At 49.6% G+C, this 22,786-nt stretch overlaps 1 protein-coding gene across 2 annotated transcripts in view; it reads right to left on the reverse strand.

Annotated features, from left to right (window-relative positions):
* Positions 1-22,786, reverse strand: part of PTP4A3 (protein tyrosine phosphatase 4A3) — a 42,574-nt gene that overhangs the window by 16,564 nt on the left and 3,224 nt on the right. Inside the window, exon 1 of one of the 2 annotated variants that reach the window (XM_038127658.1) lies at positions 333-619. The exons of the other annotated variant lie outside the window; for it this stretch is intronic. The gene's annotated coding sequence lies outside the window, so the exon portion shown is untranslated. Of the gene's footprint in view, positions 1-332; positions 620-22,786 lie in introns of those variants that run through there. 2 annotated transcript variants of the gene reach the window in all.

The following is a 22,786-nucleotide window of genomic DNA, read 5'->3' on the forward strand; positions in this document are numbered from 1 at the left end:
CCACCAGTGTCAGGGCTGCCTCTCCTGTCCAGAGCTCACAGGGCAATGCCCTGGAGGAAACATGATGCTTCAAGCACTCCTTCAACAGCCCTTTCACTGGAATTCCAACTTTTCCCTACTCATGCAGCCCCCAAGCAACTCGAATTTGAGATCTCCATGGACAGCTTTTTAACCTAATTCCTTCTTGTACCAGAAGAGATTCAACCGCCAGAGAATCATAAAAACCACAAAAAGGCACTAAACCTTCTGCACTGTGGGGAAAAGGAATCCCCCAACTGAACACAGTCCCCCATCCATCCCTCCCACCCTGTCCCCAGCAGTGGACGACTCACAGACAGCCACCGGTGGCCCTGCTCACAGAGAGATCCTGGTTTTATGATCCGGGATATCCCCTCCACTGCCTTCCCCCAGCAGCCACGAGGAGCTCGCAGCCGTGTGCCGACGTCAGAGGTTTTTCCTGGCTTGGATTTGAAGGGAAAGGAAGAAAAAAAAAAGAAAAAAGAAGGGGGAGGAAGAGAGGCCAACTCCACAGGGAAAAGTAATAACAGGCTCGGGGTTGGCTGCCTCCCAAATCTGCAGAGGGTGTGCCCTAGAGGGTTTTTTTTGGGGAGGGGTGAAAGGCTCGGTCGTTTGGGGATGGATGGTCCCCACGCTCCGGCGCCCGATGCACAGAGAAGTCAGGCACTCCAAATACTGGGGGCCAGCTCCCCCCATCCTTCAGGGATTTCTTTTGGCCAGAAGAATCTGGGGAAAAAAGCAAATCTGTGTGCAATTGGGCATTTCCAGGCTTCAAGCCTTGTCTAACAGTATCTTTGGAAAGAAAAGAATCCCAAAGCAGCATCCTCACCCCAAAACACACACGGGGGGCAAACTGACCCCAGTGGTCCCCCCCAACAAGTGCCACTGCCACGTGTCTCTCCCACCCTGAAACTCTGGTGCAGCTGAACACCTGCCCAGCTTTTTTCTTGTGGTTTCACAAGAAATCACCTGCCCAGCTTTTTTCTTGTGGTTTTCACAGTATTTTGAGAGAATTTAATACTTGCGGCAGGTGGCAAAGTTTGGGGGTGGGGGTGCAGAATGATGTGTTTTTTGGGGAAAACATGAGAAACAGCAGCACACTCCTGGGAAGGGCAGGGAGGAGCTGCCATGACCTCCCCTTTGAGGTACAGTTTGAACCCGAACCTCTGTCCCACGAGACCTGAACTTTGCTATTTGCAATGTCCCTCCTCAGTGGGGGGATTCTGATGGGAAGCTGTCCCTACATTACCTAGTCAGGCCACCAGGAGCCCTGACCCAAGGCCACCAGAGCCCTGTCTGCGTCACTGGCGCCTCTTGCACAATCCACAACCCAGACAGGCTGCGGTGGCTTTGATGGAAGTTTGCTGATGAAGGGGGCTCCAAGGGACTCAAATCTACCCAAAGGGTGGATTTTGACCAGCTGACGATGTTGAAATAGTGTTCTGTGACATTCTGGGGATGCAACACAGGACAGAACATGCTCTGCCTGTGATGTGTCCCATGGAAAGATCTCTGGTGGATCAAGCTATGGTCAGGATTGTCCAGAGAAGCCAAGCTCTGGAGAAAGGCAGCTCTTCCAAGTAAAATGGCACCAGATTTAGATGGTGTTTGTGGGTCTCTGAGGTTCCTCCACCATCCAGACCTTGTGCTGTTTGGGGTTGTCCAACCAAATCATCTTGCTGTTGCTCTGCACTATTTGGTTTACACATTTCACCCCATGAGGACAGGGTCACACAAATCACAACAGGCTGCTGGGAGGTGGCAGCACCACCAGTCCTCTCCTGTGTGAGGGACACCAAAGCACTTCTGAAGGCAGCCACCAAGCCCATGGGGACAGTGCTGCAGGGAAACCCTCTGGGTTGTCTCCTCCTCATCCTCTCCAGCCATGGCTATTGTCACTTTAACAGCAGAAACTGCCCCTTGAAATAGCCCTTGCAGGGATGTCCCTTTTCCAGCAGGATGGGACAGAGATGCTGCATGTAGGTGAGAAATGTCCCCTCAGGACTATCAACAATACAGAGAGGTCCTGGGGGAAACAGAATTGAGTGTCAGCCAGGATAATTAAAAGCCATGGAGCAAGTGAAGGGAGATGGGAAAACAGGCTGCTCCTGGGTAGGATGTGGCAAGGTCTGGCAGTGTTATCAAAACCCCCCAGCACATCATGCTCATGGCTCCTCCCATTAAGCCCAGGTCCTGCAGAGATGGTTTTCCCTAAAACCCTCTTCCAGAAAACTCCTTAGCTCCAGCAAACAGCCACAGCAGAGCTTTGTGGTTGCCACAGGACAAGTGCTCTGCAAAAGCAACATGTTGACAAAGCTCTAGGGACAAAGGTGTGTACGTCCAAGCTGCCAGTTTTGGATGCATGGCTACAGCATGGCCTGTTCCTGTACCCTCTCCTGTTCCCCTGCACCCTCTCCTACCCTCCTGGACCCAGACATCCTCAGTAACAGGGACAAAATCCTATGGTCCTGCCACCCCTGTGCAAACCCCCAAAGCTGTGCCAAGAATTGTCCCCCACCCATGGGAGCTCACAGAGCAAATGAAGGTGGTTTTCTTTCAAATAAAAGATCAAAGGGCATGAAATGCTGAAAGTCACAGCTGTTCTTGCTGGAGGGACAGCAATGTCTCCACTCGCTCTGCAGAGCCTGCCTGGTGTGTAAAGCACTGCCTCATGTCTTCAGCCCAATTTGCACCCTGTCCACATGGAAGATGGGGGACTAAACTGGAAGGAGGAAGAAGGAAGATCAAGCATCACTTTGGAGAAAGGAAATTAAGGCAGTACAGAGCTCAGATTGCTCAGGGTCTACAAACCAGAATAACAGAATTGTAGACAGAACTGTAAAATCTTTCAGGTTGGAAAGGATCTCCAAGCTCATCAAGTCCATCTTTCAACCAAGTACCATCCTGCCCACCAAACCACATTCCTGACTATCATGGCTACCCATTTTTGAACACTTTGGGGATGTTTTCCACCAGTTCCCTGAGCAGTCCATTTCAATGCTGAGTCACTCCTTCACTGAAGAAATTCTTCCTGATATCCAACCTGAACGTCCCCTGGTGCAACTCAAGGCCTTCTCCCAACTACAGAACTTCTGAAACCCAAAGCCCCTTGGAAATGCACCTTGCAGCTGAGCTCAGATGGGCATAAAAAGCTGAGGATGTGGCCGTGGCTCTTTCTCAAGCTCAGGAATTGGTGGTCAGGCAAAAGCCTCATTGCAGGCTTTCAATGTATTAAAGAGAGGATGAAAAAAAAAGATTGAAAAAGACTTTTACATGGGCCTGTAGTGATAGTACAAAAAGCAACAGCTTTAAATTGAAAGAGGGCAGGTTCATATTGAACATAAGGAGGAAGTTTGTTATGATGGGAGTGGTGACACACTAAAACAGGTTGCCTCCAGAAGCTGTGGCTGCACCACCCCTGGAAATGTTCAAGGCCCGGCTGGATGAAGCCTTGAGCAACCTGGTTGCAATGGAAAGTGTCCCTGTCCATGGCAGCATGGTTGAAACTAGATAATCTTTAAAGGTTCTTTCCATACCAAACCAATGCATAATGCTCTGAGTGCCTGATGGCCAGGGTGGTTGGGTGTCACCATGACCCTTCCTCTGGGTTCTCCACATCAGCTCCCACCAAGCTTCCCACTTGCAACTTCATCAAGTGGGGCTCAAACTGGATTCAAGTTTAACCAAGGTATTAAAAAAACTTTGCTGGAACAGGACACTCAGAATTAGGAAAATGGGATGAAAAATCCTTTGGGCTGAAGTCCTACAATGCTGCAGCTTGGGACTTGGTGGATTTGGACTGCAAAAATGGGCTCCCCAATTACCATCAAGCCTGTCCCTTTCTGGGCTGCACACCAGAAGCAGGGAGCAGCTGCTGCAGCCCCAGATGAGCAGATTTTAAATTACATCCTCACTTGTCACACAGAGATGCTTTGGCATGCCAAGGCTGCTCCCAGCCACCGTTGGAGGTGAAACCAGCTAAAAAAAGATGGCAAACCATACAGATTCTGGCACTTCTTGAACTTAAATGAACTGTCTTTCAGTACAGAAGATGAACAGTCATCCAATCCTGTTCCTGTCATACACAGGAAGGATTTCCAGCAGTGGCTTTGTAAAAGCCAGCAAACGCCCTGGTATTTCAGGAAGGAAAATTGCAATGATTTGCATGAGGAAAAAGCTCATGTCAGAGCCATGGTGGGATGATGATACTTGGTGCTCTTCCCATCCTGTCAGGGAAAGCAAGGAGAAGGTCATGCAGCACAGCCAGCTGGCTTCGATGGACTGCGCCCAGGTGATTTTGGAGATCACCAAAGGAGAAGGACCACATCCTCAGGGGAATGGCAGAATGAGGAAGAAATCCATCCTGTCTGGAGAGGAAACACCACCTGAACACCATAACAAGAGGGAATGGTGTGCCCAGGAAAAGCAAATCCAACAGCGGGATGTTGCAACCTCAAAGCACCTTTCCAGACTGATACCACTCTTGGACAACATGGAGGTGAAGTGGTCATCACCAAGTGTTTTTGGGGCTGGAGGAACCTGCAGTCAGCATCACTTCTCCCCAAAATGCCAGAAAGTTGGAAGGAGAGGGTCTGACTGTTCAGGAAGTACACAGAAAAGCTTACTCACGAGCATGCTTTGCCTTTGACTCTCTTTCATCTAGATTTTTGCATAAATCTGGTGCTGCCCTTAGGGAAATGCAAATTCCCTGGAGAAAGAGGAGTGTTTGAAGGTGCTGGCTGCTCTGATGCGCCAGGCAAGGAAGCGACGCTTTTATCACCTGAAAATTAAATAAAGGCTGAGATCTGAAGCCTCCCCACCCTGCTAAGCAGGAAAACTTCCTCAGCTCCTATGGCCGGATCCAGCAGGGATGGGACAGGCAGGATGCAGCGTTTCATCCGTGCTCTGCACATCCTCCCCAGCCCCAGGGGTGAGCTTTAATGGCCTGGAGACACGCAAGCTGCTCCGGCTCTGCTTGGTTTCCCGGCTCCGCTTGGCTCCCTGGCTCCTGGATGGTTTCTGAGGCATTTTGACACCCTGGCGTGGGTGGCATTTCCAAGCCACCCTTGCTGCGCTGGAGCAGGCTCTAATCAAGCTGAAAGCAAATGAGCTTCCCTGGGTAAAGGAAGCTGCAAGCCCAAATTCATCATTTATGATAAAGCTGACTGATGATAGTAAATGTTTCTGGGGATGCACATGCACATGCTCTGCCTCTCAGCAGGGAAAAACAGAAAGGAGGTGAATGAAAAAGCAACACCGGTAACAAGCTGTCTGGGTTAAATACTGGCTTTGAAATCCATCCAGAATGGTCCCTGTCCCTCTGCTCCCAGGGGCACATAATAGGATTTCAGCCTGGGGAGGAGGCAGACAGACATTCCCTATTCTGTTGGCCATGGGTGTATCCTGAGAGGGTTTTTCTCCACCTCTTTTTCATGCTGCTTCCTAAAGAGCCAGGCTGCTGCAAATAGAAAACAAAACTTCGAGGAATATCTATGGAGGCTTTGAAGAACATCTAGTGCTGACTTAAGGCTCAGTTAATTCCCTCATTGTAAGCTCCTTTGGTACAGAGAAAAAGCAAAATTAGGGCATTCCTATTAATATACCTGGCTCCATGCTGAAATCCATACTATTTCACTATCCTAGAAGAAAAACCCTACAGACACAGATGTGTACACAGTACTTCAGCAGCCAGCACAAAGGATGTTTTGCTACTTCACAAATAATTTAAATTTGGCATTGCACATGACAGCCAACAGCAAAACCAGCCTGGAGTGGGCTGGACCACAGTGGGACAGAGGGAGTAGAGACAAGGGACACTGAAGATGTCCCCTTCAGCCACAGGACATGGGGCTCATCTGCTCCAGTGAAAAATCAGCAGGTACTGGTTTGGCTCAGTTCTACCAGCACGAGGCTGTCTTGGCAAAGGCACCATGGAGTCGATCTTGCCTTGGGGGAGTTAAAAAATAAATAAAAAAGTTTATTTTCAGCTTGATCCATTCCCAACCCATCTCTGTACAAACAAGCAGCTGTACTGGCAGGGCACTGTGGGCAGCACTGGGACAGGCAGCCAAGGGTTGCTAAATGAGCACTGTAATTCAATGCTGAAGCATGGGGTGAAACTCTGCCGTGTGTTCCCACAGGGGAATTTCTCTGGCATTTTCTTTCATCAGCTGGTCAATAAAACATCCCCATCCTGTTTCCAGATCTCCAGTAAGTGTCATTCGTCACACAGACGGAGCACATCCTCTCTGCTGTCATTAGCACGTCCTGAGCTGGCATTTACTAGAAATGCAGCAGAGGGACTTCCCTCAAGCTCCACCAGACAGTGGCACCTGAAAGATTGTGGGGACCTCAGCAAGAGACTTCCCCACAAGGTTTGGAAATTCCAACCAACCTGTCCCATGTGGCTGGATTCACAGCCTCTCATGTCTGAGCCTTGCAAGCTGGCAGGACTGTGGTTATCTGCATCTGGCTGGGTGCACCCACGGAGCCATCACCTAACTCGGGCACAGAGGAACTCCTGCCCAAATCTGCTCCCAGGACACTGGCACAGTGTAAGAATAGGAGTCTTTGGTAAACACTAAGGATCAACTCTGAGCTCACCCAATTCTCCAGCAAAACTGCAAGCAGGAGCATCACTGCGGCATCGCTGTCTCCAAAGCTGGTAACAACACCACCAACTCCTCACCAGGAGCAGATCACAGCCACCCTTCCAGCTTGCAGCCACAGCACCCAGGATGAGGAAGATTCACAGCACGCAGGACCAGAAGTGCATTCCTCTGATGCCAGGGCATTGCTAAAACCCCGGTCCTTAGACCTGTCCACTTCAATAAAACAAACAACAGCTCCATGAAATCTCCCCTAACTTAAGCTGATACCAATTTTAGCCCAGCTGCCTGCACGATGCCTCTGCTGCATTTTTATGCCTAGCTTCAGGCAATATTCTGATTTTTGTAATGCCTGAAGACAGTTGTGGGGAATACACAGCCATTTTTAAAGCAATGGCAAAAATAAATCAGTGTTTTAAAGGGAAAAAGGGGGGTGGGGGAAATAGCCTTGTTCTGAAAAAAAAAACAACAACAAACTACTAAGATTTGCTGACAAAAACCACCAACATGTGAGATACTCCTATTCTGATCCCCATCTCTGAGCCATGAAATCACAAAGCTGGACCATGGGATGCCTCACTTGTCCACAGCTCACTGCCACTCTGTGCTTGTTATCTTGGGGGAATGGAATAAGGTTACATGGCTGTCCTGTGCAAAAGCCTTTTACACATTTGTTGTCATCCAGATGGGTTTAAAATCTGATTTGTTTTTTTTCAACTTTCATTTTTGGAAGTGATTTATCATGCCTCTACATTTTAGCAGAGAGCACTAAATGGACGGAGGATGCTCAAGAGCAACTCTGGGATATACAGAAGGTATTTCCATGTCACATTAACCCAGCCTTGTACAAGATGAGAATTTGAGACAAACTTTGTCTCCAAATCACGCCTTTCTCAATGAGTTCATTTTCAGGAAGCTGTCCCATCCACTAACCTCAAAAAAATGTCTCTGGCTTGCATCCATTAAACCAGATAAATGAGAGTTTGTAAGTTCATAACTTGAACTGAAGTCAGAAAGTTTCGTCTTTCGTTTTCTAGAGCTGATTCACGGCCAGCCTGACCCGAAATGTGGGCTTGCTTCAAGTTTTTTGTCATTTCAGGGTTCATTTGCAGTTTAAAGTGATGCTGTCCTCCTGCCTTAAGTCTCCTGTGCTCTCATCCCAGCTCACTGCTGGCACAGCTTCTCTCTGCACTCCCCAAAGCCTGTGTGGACACACTCTTCAAACTTGATCAAGTGAAATGCCCCAGGATTTGCTTCTTTGACAGAAATTCAGAGGAATATCAGGCAAGGATTTTGATCCTGGGGCTGTCTGAGCAATCATCCCTGATGCTGAGCAGAGGAGAGAACAGCACATTGGCCTTCTTTTTATCTCCAGAAAGACATTTGAGCTTTTCCAAACTGAGCTTTTCCCCTCTCTGCTACACCAGTATAAGAATTGTGAGCTTCCTTATTTCACTGAACCCAGCTGTATTTCTGGTCTGCAGAGTCAACAAGAGGAGCAGCCAGCTTTTTGGCTCCCTTGGAAACTCTGCAGTCCAAGAAAATCAGACGAAACATTTGAATGTGCTCAAGCTTGTTCGTCAACAGTCTGATTTCTGAGGGACCTGACCCTGCGTCCAGGCCGGCCGACGCTGCACCGACAGCAATATTTTTGGGTCCTGTGTGGAATACTCCTGCAACAGCCCTGCTGCCAAGTCTTGCAAAAGTTCCCAGGCTGAGGAGCTGGACTTGAGGAGCATCCACTGCAGGGTTCATGTGAGTTGCTGAGACATCTCAGCTCACCGGGGAAGGGTCAGAAGTGGGGAAGGACGTGCATTGTGTTGACTACAACTCAACAAAAGCAACAAAATGCTTACAGAGGACTGTCTGACATCTCACACTGACTGTCACAGGAAGGCTGAGGTTGGAAGAGACCACCTCCAACCTCCCCAAGGGGTGAAGCATTGCTATGGGCATCTTGCCCCTGATGCCTTGGCACCCTCATGGACATCCTGCAGATCAGATGGTCACTGCAGTCACACATTACCACCATGCCTGGATTGATGGATGAGATTCCTGGTCCCGGCTACTCAAACTGTGTTCCTCTGAGGAGATGAAGCATCTAAAGCACATTTTTAGAGTTAAAGGATATAATTTCCTCCCTTTGCCCTGCCCAAGGTCACTGAAGGACGTGGACCTGCATGGAGACACAGATCTCCCCTCCCAAATGCCCTCTCTCAGCTCTAAACAGCAGCAAACTCTTTCTCTAGGGTCCTTCAAAGACAGGAAATGCACCCTCAACCCCAAAATGTTGGATCCTCCAAAGAGACTCATCCACAAGACCCATCTGAGGTGCAGTGCCTGGTCATGGCCCAGGATGAGGCATCTGGCTGAGCCTGCAAGGTGGAAAGTTCAAGTGGCTGTTGTTTATTTGGCTTTGCAGAGAGCAGTCACCCAGGCTGAACGTGGGCCAAGCACCTTCCCATGGCAGGAAACGCTGCTGGAGTCTTTAAATAACCACCAGTGGTCAGGGCTTTGGTTTACAGCTGCTCTGGATGGAAAACCATCCCTCACTCTGCGTCTGCTCCAGCGCTCTCCTGGGTGTAAATGTCAACACTTCTCTCATTACCTCCTAGGTCCTCATGTCCATATCCACGAGCCCCATATGGAAGCTTGATAGAAGCAGGAAAAGTTCTCCAAACACAGGCATAAAAACACATGTGGGCTTCTCATCCTTTGTGAAAGATGAATTTTATGTCCCACAGTCAAAGCTTCCCTTTGCTTTTGTTTAAATTCGCAGCTCCCTGGGGTTCTACTCACCCTCCCCATCCTGCTTTAAGGTCCACACACATCTCCTCACACTCCAACACTGAACTGCACCACCACAAGTGCTCCTCACCTTCCTACAGCTGGATTGGTGTGTTACCAGTTCATATGATTAAAATCAAGAATAAAATCCTTCCTCCAGGGCAAACAGAAAATGCCAAGATCTCTCCACAAAGGCTTTTCCCAAGTATTTCCCTGGGGTACTTGAAATCAGAAATCTTGCCAAGAACCTGGGTAGAATGGGTCACCCAGCAAATCCTGCTTTACTGATGGAAAGTTCCCAAAAGCTGTTTCACTAGGAAGCCTGGCTACTTGGGGATTTTGGCTTGCCAAGACTCCGGGGAACATAAACGATTTTTTTTTTTTTTTACCTATAGCTGTTGCTAACATACTAACCTAAAATGATGGCTGGTGAGAGGAAGCTCTGTAAATAAGCAAAATAACATTTTACATTTGGAAAACAAGACCTTGTCCTGACCTCCTCTCTTGGGCAGATTCACTGGCGCACAGCAAACCAGTATTTTATTTTAAACTGTGCTTGTAAAAAGTTAAAAAAAGCTGCTTCCTTGACACTTAAGTCAGGTAAGGACACAGCAGGCCAATCTGCCATATAAATAAGCCTGCTCTTGTATACACATGTGTTTTAAAATAAGCTTATGAAATGTAAACACATGAACTTTAACAAAAAATAATTCAGCCTCACTGAAACCATTTAAGTGGGACTGAGCCAGGCTTCAGAGATCTGCACAGGGCACGCAAACTTTGACCCCAAAACCCCTTAGAGACAAATAAAACACTTTCATAAACATGCAAAAAGGAACAAAATTCAGTATTTTTTCTGAAGGATCACCCCTAGAGCTGCATTTCTGTCTTGGTTATAGGAAGAAGAGATTGGGGGGGAGAGTTTCTCCCAACCCATGTGAGCACGTTCCACCTTCTGCTCACCTTCTTTGAACCACTGAGATGGGCAATTTTTCTATTTGTCTCTGGCCTGTACACCCCAGGAGAGGAGCCAACCACCAAGAAACCTGGGCTTTAAAAATAAAACACAGCCTTGGCTTCAGAGGGGCAGGTGCAAGGGGAAAAACTACTTTTAACCCTCATTCTGCAAGAGGGGAATGCTGAGACCCCTCTGAGTGGTGCTTGTCTGAGTTTATAAGATTTATTTGGAGTTGATGGCAGACATCTGACTGGTGGTTAATCCTGGTGCTGGGCACTGGGGCTGGGGAAGTGGACATCAAAGCATTCCTGCATCTGCTGGGGAAATGGGAGAGGCAGCAGACAGAGCTCTGCCTCCTCCCTGCACAGCTGCTGGGGCTACAGGCAGCACAGACCTGAGCTTGGGGCTCTCCAGGACCCAGAAAAGCTGTCTAGATGTTTGAGCAACCCCTTGAGGATGGATCTTCCCACTTGACTTGCTGGGTTTCCATCCTGTTGCAAACACAAAGATGAGGAGATGCTCCAGCCCTCTGATCATTTTTGTGGTCTCCTTTGGACCCTCTATGACAGACCCATGTCTTTCTTGTGCTGAGGACCCCAGACCTGGGCACAGTTCTCCAGGTGGGGTTTTACAAGGGCACATTCTGTGATTCTATGAAGATGAGCTCCCAGCAAGCTCACCAGTGGCTGGTGTCCCTAGATCCATCCATCCTGGGATCCATACATCCTTGCATCCACTGACAGCGGATGGCTCAAACCTCTCGTGAGCTGGTTCGGCAGCAACCCAAGAGTTAGCATCTGGCCTGGGGATGAAGAGCACATTAAGGATTTAGCAGGACCTGACAGCTCATAAAGGGTGGCTACGGTAACTTTGTCAAAGGCTGGCATTCAGGACTTCTCCATCCAAGGAGCCAAACAGCCTCAGGCAAGCTGTCTCGGGGGAGTTCTGGGTACACTGCATAAATCTCCAACCTTATTAAACCTCCAAAGACCACAGAATCTGGGCTCCTGACCTTCCCCAGAGCAGAAAACGACAAAATGTTTCCTGTTATTTATAGCAGCTGGAGAGCCTGATGGGAAAACCCCACTTGTGAAACGTGGGCTGCTTGCCATAGCTGCTCTCAGGGAACGGTCAAGCTGCTCTGAACTCCAGCCTGGATGGACCATTTCATCCCTGGGGCCACTTCAGCCTGGGCAAGACCAAGTCCAGAGGCTGCACAAGAGGAACAGGCAAATGGATCTTGCTTCCGTTAGCTCTTCCAGGTCATGTTTGCATGGCCCAACTTGAATTAGACAAGGCTGAGCATCCCAGAGATGACTTCAGAGAGGTGGCTTCATCTGTGGGCTACAGGCACATGGCCACCTTTGAGGAGCACAGTTAACCTATATGAGGCTCCATCTGGATGTAGCTGGTCTCACCTAGGAGGCAACTGTCAGCTTTTTAGGGAAACTGAGGAGGTAGGTCCCTTTGCCCACCTCCACTAGGTGCCACCCCCCCTCCTCAAAGCACGGCAGGACAGGCACAGGCATGTTTATCTGCTGGCAGTTGGATTTCCACCACTCTGGCACGCATGGAAGGTGCTTTCCAGCACGTTCAGTCACGCAGGTGCAGGAAACCTCGCAGCCCAAGGCGAGCTCTTCCTGCACCGGGATAGGCTTTGCTGCTGGGATCCTCCCAGCACTGGCCCTGCTGGAGAGGAGCATTTGCTGTCATGCTGTCGAGGAGAATTCCCAAAGCTTCTGTCTTGGGCCAGCGCCAGCGCGGGTGTTCTGTTCGCTCCCAGGCCGAGGGAAGCAAGCTGTTCCTCACGCAGGGCTGTGAGAGGCTGTGAAGGAACTCGCCAGCCACGAGAGCAGCAGCCAGCTTTGGAACTGCCATGATGGTGGCTGAAAGGCTGTGGTGGCACCCAGGGACATGCACTGACCACTGCTCTGCCACAGTCAAAAATAAGCCACTGGGCTAAGGGTAGGGTGACAGTGTCATCATTGTCAACACAGCAATGAACAGCTGCTGGGATTTAGGAGCACCATGGGAACAGCACAGGTTACATTCCAGAACTTCATCTTCATCATGAAGCTTCTGCTGCTGTCCAGGTAATGATGCCTTGTGTAGGATTCAGCTTGAGAGCAGAAACCTGAATTTAGGGATCCAGGTGCCTCATCAGAGTCATCACAAAAATCACAGAATGGTTTGGGTTGGAAAGGAACTTCAAAAGTTGTCCATCCCAACAGTATTTACTCCTGCAATGAGCAAGGAGACCTTCCAGTAGATCAAGAGACCATTTCAGTCACCTGGTCCCAGGATTCTTGAAAGGCTCCTCCTGTCCTCCTCTGCTACAGCTCTGCTGTTGGTGAATCTGTGTGGTCCCATGGCCAGTGTGGAAAACGGAGACCCTGACACATCCTCAACAACAAAACCCCAAACCGGAGCTATGGCCAAAGCCTAGGTGCATCTCCAAAGAGCCCAGACAGATCTTCTCCCAGGGAGATCTCAGCCCTTGCGATGGACAAGTTCCTTCTAAACATCCCCAGGCAGTTTGCCTGCAAGTCCAATTAATAACTATATTTTGTCAACAAAGTTGGGTCAGCAGCAATTCATAGACTTCACGCTGGTTAACCTTTTCCCATCAAACAAGCCCAGGGATATTTTGACTCTCGGCCCTCAAGAAGTTTATTTGTGTAGGATCCATGCACTTACCAGCTTCCGGGAATGAAAAGACACACAAGGAGCGTAACTGCTTTCTAATAGTTGGGGAAAGATTTGATGACTGTGGCCAGGGCTCCCTGGCACTGGCACTAGAAAAGCAGAGCACTTGCCAAAGCCACCTGAGAGAGTGCAAGAGGCTTGTAATTAGCCTAGGAGAGAAATCAGAATGAGTGTGACAGCCCAATCATCGCCCCCAGATGCAACAGTATCTTCTGCGGAGAACCTAGAGGTGTTTTACTTGCTGGAGGCAAAATGCCTGGTCTGGGATTGTGGAATATTGAAAGAAGACTCAACAGAGAAGAAACATCAGAGAAAGCCATCCCTGCTTTCAGCCTTGTCCATATGCCATCACCCAGGAGGAGATGACTCAACACCAAACCAGTTAAAGATTCCCCACTGCTTTTCACTGCCCAGGACCACATCTCATCATCTGGTACTCACTGGATTCTGAAGCAAAAGCAGAAGAGAGGGATCAAGGAAAAGGGCTACCTTAGCCTTGGCCTGGTGAGGATTTTACTCCTCTCAGAAGAAGGATGAAGGGAAAAGATTTCTCACCTTCCTTCTGAGATGCGTGGGATGCATCTCTCAGCCCAGGATCACAGGCTGCTGCAGCTCACAGGTTGTTTCAGCTCCAGACAGCCCTGAACGCTTCACCGTGATTCAAAAGGATTGGCCAAAAGGGATTCAACTTGAGACTCCCTCGCTGCCTGGGCTCTCCTGGCAAATGATTAACAGATGCTGCACTGGCTGGCGAGCTCTTCACCCAGACAGAGCAGCATCTGGCAGGCCCATTACTGCCTTGTGTGGCGGGTGTGCCCTGGAGAGCCTGGAGATTTATTGCCCAGATATAAAGTGACTGAGCTCTGTCCCAGGAGCACTGTGAGGGAAAAGCAGAATTTCTTCATAAAAGAGCCTGCTTATCACAATTTCAATTATTTGTACATGAAGGGGAGGCCAGGAGGGCAAAGGCACCCCAGGGTGGTATGGGGAGCTCACACAGTGCTGGCTCCAGTGGGTGCTGCCAGCTGGAGGAGGGTGTCTGGTTCAGTGAAGGAATGGCAATCCCAGAAAGGGGTAGGGAAAGCTGCGCCTTTTAACAGCAGTTGGGATATTTTCTTCAGCACATTCCTCTCCCTCCAGTAATCTTGTGGGAGCCTGGAAAGACGGGTTGTGAAATGCAATTTCTCCCTGCTGGCAGCTCTGTGGGGATGCCAGGAGCCAGAACCAGCCCTGCATGGAGGCAGGACCAGTGTCCATCATGCTGCAAACATGAGACACCGATAATTGAACTGGGAGGTGAGGAGAAAGCCTTTCTCACCATATACCTCCTCCCTGGCCTGGATTGCCCCTGCATCAGGATGGACTCAAGAGTGTCTCAGACTGGGTCAAAGGATATGGGATGTGCTCATTGTGACACAATATTTACCTCCGGAGATCTGGGGGAGGTCACGCATTTGCATCACTTTGGGCTGTATTTGCTTATGGACAGAGAGTAAAATCCTTCAGGTTTCAGAGTAAATCCCAGTTTGGAGCAGTAACTGGGAGAAGAGCAGAGTGTGGGATGTACTGGCTCCTGGGTTGCTACTCCAGGCCACATGGGTCCTTCTGTGGTGCCTGAAATCTCAGTCCATCCCATGGATGGGCAGAACATTGGGCTGTATCTGGCAGCAGTTTGAGAGAATGCTGGTCACAGCCATGTGCTGGGCTGAGCTGTGCATGCTGCGGTGTGTCTGTGCGACGTGCCTTCACCCACCTCTGCTTTCAATTAAAGCCACTAATGATTTTAGCAAGAAAAGACTGAACCAAGTACATCCCTGGTAGGCTCGCTAACGCTGGCCAGATGTGCTGCTCCTGGCAGGTGCCACAGTGGTTGCAAGTGTGCAGGTGGCTTTTCAGGGGGAAAGTAAAAAGAAAAAAAAAGTAAAAAGAAAAAAAAAAAGTTATGGGTCATTGCCATCAAACCAAATCTTCCAGACTCAGAAAAACTGAATGGAGCCGGTCCTGGATGCTTTGCGGTCTGGGCTTGGGTGAGGCCCCAGGGCTGTAATGGTTTTATTTAGGGCATGCAATAACCTTTGGCTCCTATTGTATTTGGGTCTGCCAGAAAGGCAGTTGGTCTGGCTGGATTAAAGCTGGTGGTAATTACATGCCAATGCCTCCTCTGTAGCAAGGAAGGGCGAAACCTAAAAAGAAAACCACGTGTGCATCCCCCTATTCACCACTTCATGTGGGGACACCCCTTAACCTCCCACGAGCAGAAATCCAGCTCATAATCAGCATTAATGCTTTGGAAAGTTATTGACAGCACAGTCCAAAAAGGAGGAGAGATGTGGGAATGCTCCTGGTGTCAAAATGCATTTTGTAAGCGACCAGATTCATCCCCTGAAGGACACCCTCTGCCTCGCCCAGCCACCAACCCACCCAGCAGCCTTCCAGCCTTCCCTGCTTCCCCCAGTGAACGTGCCAAATACAAACCAGATGCTCCAAAGTGCCTGCTTGAAGACATTCCCTTTCATCTAGTAATTGCTGCTTCCGAGGGAAAAGATCTTAAGTGGTCCTCAAACCCTCTTGAGTGACCCAGACACCTATTTTTGTCCCTTTTGGGCTTCTGAGCATCTTTGGCTTTGGCATCTGAACTGCCCTGCTTCTCCTCATCCCCTCTTCCCAGCAGCTGATGGCCAGTCCCAGCCTCCTTGGCAGCATCTGCATTCTTAGGACTGGTTTATTGCCACCCACTTGTCATCAGCCACGTGCAACCCAATCCCACTGCATGGGGTGCCATGATGCCACTGAGATGGGCACCACTGCTCCCCAAGCATCAGATGGGCATGGTGCAGGAAAGTCAGGCTGTGGGGTGAAAAAATGAGGTGCAGAAGGCAAAACTAAGATACTATTTGCAGTAATGGCAGTGAAAACAGCTCCATCTAGAACTGCAGCAGGAGGAAATCCACACCCCCTCCAAATCTGACTTACACAAGCCTGAACTTAAATGAGATACATCTGCATTAGAGGATTTTCTCTTGTCCTCTTCAGTCACTGCATTTCTAGCTTTGACAAATAAACAATCAGTCCTCAAACCTCAGGCTCTTTATTGCTTGTGGTTCCTTCCCCTTTGTTTCTAAGAAATTAATAACAGGAGGAGAAGGTTGCAAAACACACGCTGACCTCTCCTTTAAATACAGTGAGAAATCAAATAAATAGGGAGAGAGGAACAGGGAAAATCCACTGCAGGCAGAAAATGCCCAGCTGTACCCACTGAGTGCTGGAGGCTGTGGGTGCTGATTTAGGCAGCGAGAAAACGCAATGCACAAAGCAAACCAGCGATGAGCGCAGGGTGTGATGCACTCCTGTGCTGGAGCTGCAGCTGTGAAGGAGCCCCTGGGCTGCTCAGAAAAGATTCAGGAGGGGAAGTTAATGCCCAACATGATGTGCTAAACAACCATGGCCTGGAGGAGAGGAACTGGGGGTCAAAAATCACTTAATGTGGAAAGATGCGATGGGGTCTGCTGGTTTCCTCCTGGTATCTGCTGCTGATGCTCAGTGCCCCATCAGCATCGCTCTCCCTGACAGTGGAGATGAGCATTAGTGGGAATTGTGCTACACCAGCCCAGCAGCTTCACTGGAAACTAGGAGATGAGAATAATCCTGCTAATAACCGCAGAGGCCAGCTCCTCCTCGATGATGCCAATTTACGCGTGGTTTAACGAGGGCACAGAATGATGGAAGGACACTGCAGGGGAATATGAAATCCTGCCTCAAATGGACACACGCTGGTGCAGTTTAGATTAGAGAGAAAGAAAAAAAGAAAAAAAAAGGTTCTTAACAGAAGGGAAACTTGGAGGAAATAAGGAGCTGGTGAGTGATGGCACCTGGAGCATCCCTGCTTCCATCAAAGGTACAAGTTCTACCTGCCAAGGTGAAGGTAGAGTCTAAATTGGGATGGATAAGCCATAATCTCAGCATCACCAGAAATAAGCACAGAGATCCCAAAGAAAGCACATAAAAGGCAAAGAAAACCCATGGCAAAGATGCAGCAGTAAAAAGTATGGTGACAAATTATCATCCTGGGGGGAATGCAAACACCTTGCAGCTCTTCCCATACCATCCTGCATAGTCCTACAGCTCCAAAAGGGGCCAGTGGTAAGAAGCCACATGAGTATTTTGACCTGATGAACTTTCACATTTTAAATCCTGCATAGTCCTACAGCTCCAAAAGGGGCCAGTGGTAAGAAGCCACATGAGTATTTTGACCTGATGAACTTTCACATTTTAAATCCACTTCAGCCTCTGAGCAAAGTGCCTGGCACAGCTGTGCATGGGAAATGTCTGCTCCACAACACCACGGCTGAGATTAGCAAGGCCAGGAACATGAGCCCTGGTACTACCAGAAAGGAGAGGGAAAGGTGCTACTGAAGGCAGCATTAGGAAAAAAAAAAGCTCATCTTCTGCCAAAATGGCCTTTACATTGCAAAAGAGAAGTGTGCTAATGAAATTAGATAATGGTTTCAAATCAGAGAGCCTTTGTCAGTGGAGAGGATGGTTGGGGTTGTCCTTCTGCAGGCTGGGACCATCCCCAGTGAGGATGACAAGAGGCAGAATGGTGGATTTTCCTTTTCAATGGGTGAGCTGCAAATCAAGTTGCTAGGGCTGTCTCCACTGCAGGAATGAGTGCAGTACACTCCTCCCAGCCATGCTCCACCAGGAGCTCTGGGGTTATTTAGGTTGGCAGACCCATGGCACTTGGCAAAGCCTGCCAGAGATAAATACCAGAGCAGGGAAAGGAGCCATCCAAGCTAAAAGCCAGTGCGGGTACAAGAAGAACAAGGCCAAATGGGTACGAGTCATCCACAAATAAATTTAAGCTGGAAATGAGAGCAGTTTATATCTGTGTGAGCATCAAGGCTCTGGCAACAGCTTTCCCAGAGGACTTGCCAGGGTCAAACAGCTCATTAGTTTTAAGAAGGAAGCTGGCAGGGGGTTTGTTTCATGGCTGCTTGTTACGGCGGGGGTGGGGGAGACCAATTTTTGGCATCAGCCAAGAATTGGTGGTGGCCCTGGGGCTGCCTTCAGCAGGACATGGGTCTGCAGCCACAGCCCACATCCCACCTGAGCTGGTGGGATACAGAGGGATGCAAGCGCATCCGCTTGCTCTCAGAGAGAGGGGGAAGCTGCATGGGGAGGAAAATAAAAATGCACAGCTCCGTTTTTCCAGCTGACAGGAGCTTAAACGCCGGCTGGGAATTGGGCTCAGGGCCCTGTGTGAAATTCAGCTTGGCTTGTCTTGAGACAGCAGCTCTACTCCCTGAGCACCCTACGAGCATTTCGGTAATAGCAGGGGGAATCAGACCTACTTGTCAAGCGTGTTGCTATTTGTGCAAACGCTCTGTACCAGAGGGAAGCTTGAAGAACAAGTCCCCTTTTTATAGCGCGTTGGATGCTGGCAGTGAGCCTGCAAATTAGAAGGAATTCAGAGAGGAGCAACAACAACAACAACAAAAAAGCCTAAGGGGCTGGAGGGATTAGTTTGGGAGGATAAAAAAAAAAAAAAAGGAGCTAAGTGTGTGGTCCAGTGGATGCGACCTTGCATAGGGACAGCACTGGCTTGTACCCAGTGCTGTCCCATCTACAGCAAATCTCCCTGTGCCATGTGCAGGTTTCCCTACCGGTCCTTAAGAGGCAAGATGTGTTTTCTGCCACCTCAGGAGACAGCTCTGTCATGCCCACACAGAAAAAAAAAATTTAAAAACTACATATATGATAGAAAGTTCACCAAGAAGCTGCCAGAGTAAAGGTCAGCCCATGAACAAAACCAGTTTGAGCTGGGAGCAACTTAGCCATGGCAATGAAGGGTGTGTGAAAAAGGTTTTTTTTAGGGTGGTTATACCCCAAATTAGCTCAGTCCACCCCCAAACCTGCTGAACTGCTCAGAAAAGTGTAACATCCCCAACTGGATGTAGTCTTGCTATCAGCATCCTTATTTTCTGGGGCACTGAGAGGGGCAGGAGTGATCTGGATCATGGGTTTAATCATCAGCCTTCAGCCTGGCTGCACTTGCACTGGTGCCAGGGCCCTGGAGAGGGGACTTGGGCAAGAGCCCAGAGCTGTCTCTGCAGGGAAAACCTTGGCTGTCCCCAGCTTGGGGGTACTCAGTCTCATGGGGACATTCCCGTGACCAAAAAGTTGCACCAGTCTGGATGCAGAAACACATCACCCTGAGGAGCACCAGCACAGAGACATCCAGAGCCTTTCAGGGATGAGATCAACTTTCCAGTTTGTTGACCAAACCTCCCCTTTTTAGTGTCTGTCACACAAGCACGGATGAAGCTGTAATTTGCCATGATGGGATGTAGGAGAGGAGGGGACACAGAGGAGGAGACAAGCCTTCCCTTAAATGCCCCCTAACGCCACCTTAAAAAATAATGAACCGGGGGCAGTGGAGGTTACTGGTTTGGTATGAGAATTTTCATGAGCATGAGAAAAAGAAAGACCACATTACTCCAAAGTGTTTTGTTTTTTTTTTTTTAAGCAAGCTTCAGGGGCTCTGGGAGAGCAAAGTTTGCTGCAAAGTTTGTTTTCTGTTGTGCCCACGTTACCAAGCAGAGCCAGCCATGGAATGTGCGGCCAGGGGCACCCAGCTGTGCTGCACCCCTGGGTAAGGCTGGTGGCCAGGTAGGATGGCATGGTGAGGGTCACTGAGCCTTGGGCATTGCCTCCAGCCCAGGACATTGCTCAGCCACCCACCTTCCCAGTTTAGCACAACTTTGCTTCCAGCAGCACCCCATTTCCAACAGTTGTGTTGCACATGCAGCTAAGAAACATCATATAGACATCAAAAAAGTCTTTTTTAGATGTTGGGATAATCAGGGCAATTGCCCTGGCGCCTTTCCCCGGCATGCCAGGGTGCAGCGCAGTAGCCGGCAGCTCCCAAACCCTTCTCCGGAAAAGTTCAAACCCTCAAATACTTGGAATTGCTCTTTGAGGGAATTTATTTTAAAGCCGCTTTAACGGCAGCTGGGAATTACCAGGGAGGCACTTTGCTCTGCTATTTCCCAGCTGCTGACCCCGTTCGCATGAAGGGGGCCCCGGGCAGCCGCCCAGCTGGGACGTTTGGGGACATGTGCCGAGCCAGCACTGCCTGGAGTTGCACCCAAAATTCCCCTTGTCCCAGCTCGCAGCAAAAGCACAGAGAGGGGCTGTTGTGCATGGCAGAAGCAAGAAAAATGAACTCCCACATCCAGCAGTGAGGGTGTGAGCTGTGATGTGGTAGGGTTATCTTTTAAGACCCTAATCCCATGAAGGCTGAAAACTGCACCCAACCATGTTGCTTCCTCCCCAGAGCAAAAGGAGAACTGGGAGGCTGAGAGCCTCCCAAAAAACTAAATCAACATCCCAACGTGTTGGTGGCATGTTGTTTTTTAAGCAGCATTTTAGTCTTAAAAAGAAAAGGGTTACTGAGCAAAATCAGTGACAGCAAGTCGGCAGCTAAATGTCATCAGGACAGCGAGCGACAGGTCCTGATGGAAGGTTGGAAAATGCCACCACCAGAGCTGTGGATGTTCCTCCTGCAAACCTTCCACGTCCCCATTTCCCTGAGAGGGTTACAGAGCCCTTCTCCTCTCCACACCTACATAGGACACCAAGGCTATCCCACCTGACTCAAGCCCTGGGGATGAGCTGAGAGTCACAGAGTAGGTGCAGGTGGCTGGGTTGGGGCTGGCGGCAGACAGAAGCAACTGCAAGCCCAACAGATGCCAGATGTGAACCCACCTGCAGCCACCAAGTCACTGAAGTGAAGGGCCCCCAAAGCCACAGGCAAGGGTTGGCCTGATAGGCATCAGCCCCCTGCAGCACTCGTGGCTTTCTTCTCCCTGCTGTCACGCTTGAAAAACACTTGTGAAAAAACACAGCAGAATGAAGAGGGTTTGAGTGGCAAGCTGGAGAAGGAGCTGAGGGAAGAAAACAACTTGGCAAGAAAGGAGGAGCTGAAGGACACAAGTGTTCCCATTTTGGTTCCCAACTCCCTAGGGTGCCGCCTGGAGCGTTTATTGACCAACTCGCCTGCCCTCGATGAGCTGGCCTTGCAAACTGTGGCAGGAGGGAGGCTATTCCTGGTCAAGGCATGTACAACAGCAACACTTTCTTAACTCTATAATCAACCAGTGACACACAAAACACACAGTCAAGGACTTTCCTGGAGAGGGCTCCGGCTCTGCAGCTACTGCACCTGCAGCATCACCACAAAAAGCCATCAGGTGCTCTCATGAAATGCTTCAGTGGTCCCCAAAAAAGAGGACAAAAAGAGCTAAGTCCAGCCAGGCAAACACAATATGCTTTAAAAAATCAAGGTGCACCCTTGACTCCAGCAGCGCAGCAGAGAGGACTGAGTTGCCTCTCTCAGTATTAGAAGGAAAGTAATCATTGTCACAATAAAAGAATTGAGATGCAGTCAGGTCAGGTTCATTAAGGGTGAAAGGCAATGGTTTGACTCCAAACCCAGCTGTTCTCCCCAGCATTGATACGATCTTCCCAGCACAAGTCTGCGCAGGAACTCGTCATCCCCCTGTTCCTTGCAACACGATAGCACAGCACATCGCCCCCAGCTCCCAAGTTAAACATCTTATTAACTGCAGTGACGTAAAAGAGGAAATCTCCGAGAACTATCACAGAGATGAGAGGGAACACATTTACCATCAATAGGCAATGATACTGCTGCAAAGAGATCTGCACATAAAGCAGCACCCAGCCCCTCCCTCCTCTAATCACTCCATGTCATGGGAAACTAAACCTGACATCCAAACAGCCCCGATACAAGACACTCGCTGTAAAAATATTTTTAAGATTGAAAAACAACAAAAAAACTTGCCTTCCAGGAAACCATTTGGATACAAACCCTGCGCAGCTGCAGCCACCCTCAGTGTCGTATTCATCCCTCCTGCTTCGGCTTAGAAAACAGGCAGGGTGGGGAAAGGGAAAGGAAATAAAAAAAAAAAGGGGGAAAAGAAGAAGTGATATTGCAGCTGATGAGCTGCGAGAGGCTGTTGGCAAAGTGGTCCAGCAATCATCTGAAATTCAGACGTCACGTGTGGGTTCTGTCTGCAGCTCCCGCGCAGCCCAGGCTCAGCACTTCGCCCAAGTGCACACGCAGCAATTCCCCGTGCTGAGCTCTCCTGCCCCACTCCCACACACTTCCCAGCCCGTGCCCCATCCCAACCATACCCAGCAGGTTTTGGCACTGCAAGGTGACCCAGCTGCTCTGGCCACAAAGGTGGATTTCTGCCATGCAAGCGCAGGGCACGCTGAAAAGCATCACTAAGCTGCAAAGCCACCCTCCCTTGCAGCTTCTCCACCTAAATCCCAGCCCTGCAGGCAGTGCTGTCTTCTCTACCAGGATGTGTCAATGGCCATCACCCCACTGCATCATCTGGGGCTGGTGGGGGGTCCCACTGGCCTGGAGGAGTGCCCAGAACATGCTGTACCTGCTCCCGAGGCCAGCCTGTCCCTGGGCAACCCTGGGCATGTCCAAAACCAGCCCTTGAGCTCCCTGAGCTGCTGTGCTTGCATCAGAGAGCAGTGGGTGAGCCCAGACACCTCTGGGGTGAGGTGGCAGCCAGCTTCTTTCTTTCCTCTTCTTCCCTTTAATTTTCATCTGGGACATTGCTTTAGAGCCAAGGGATGCTTCAGGCTCCATCCTGTACTGCCCCACAGTGCA

The sequence above is a fragment of the Motacilla alba genome, chromosome 2, assembly GCF_015832195.1.
Source record: "Motacilla alba alba isolate MOTALB_02 chromosome 2, Motacilla_alba_V1.0_pri, whole genome shotgun sequence".
In the NCBI taxonomy this organism is placed as follows: domain Eukaryota; kingdom Metazoa; phylum Chordata; class Aves; order Passeriformes; family Motacillidae; genus Motacilla; species Motacilla alba.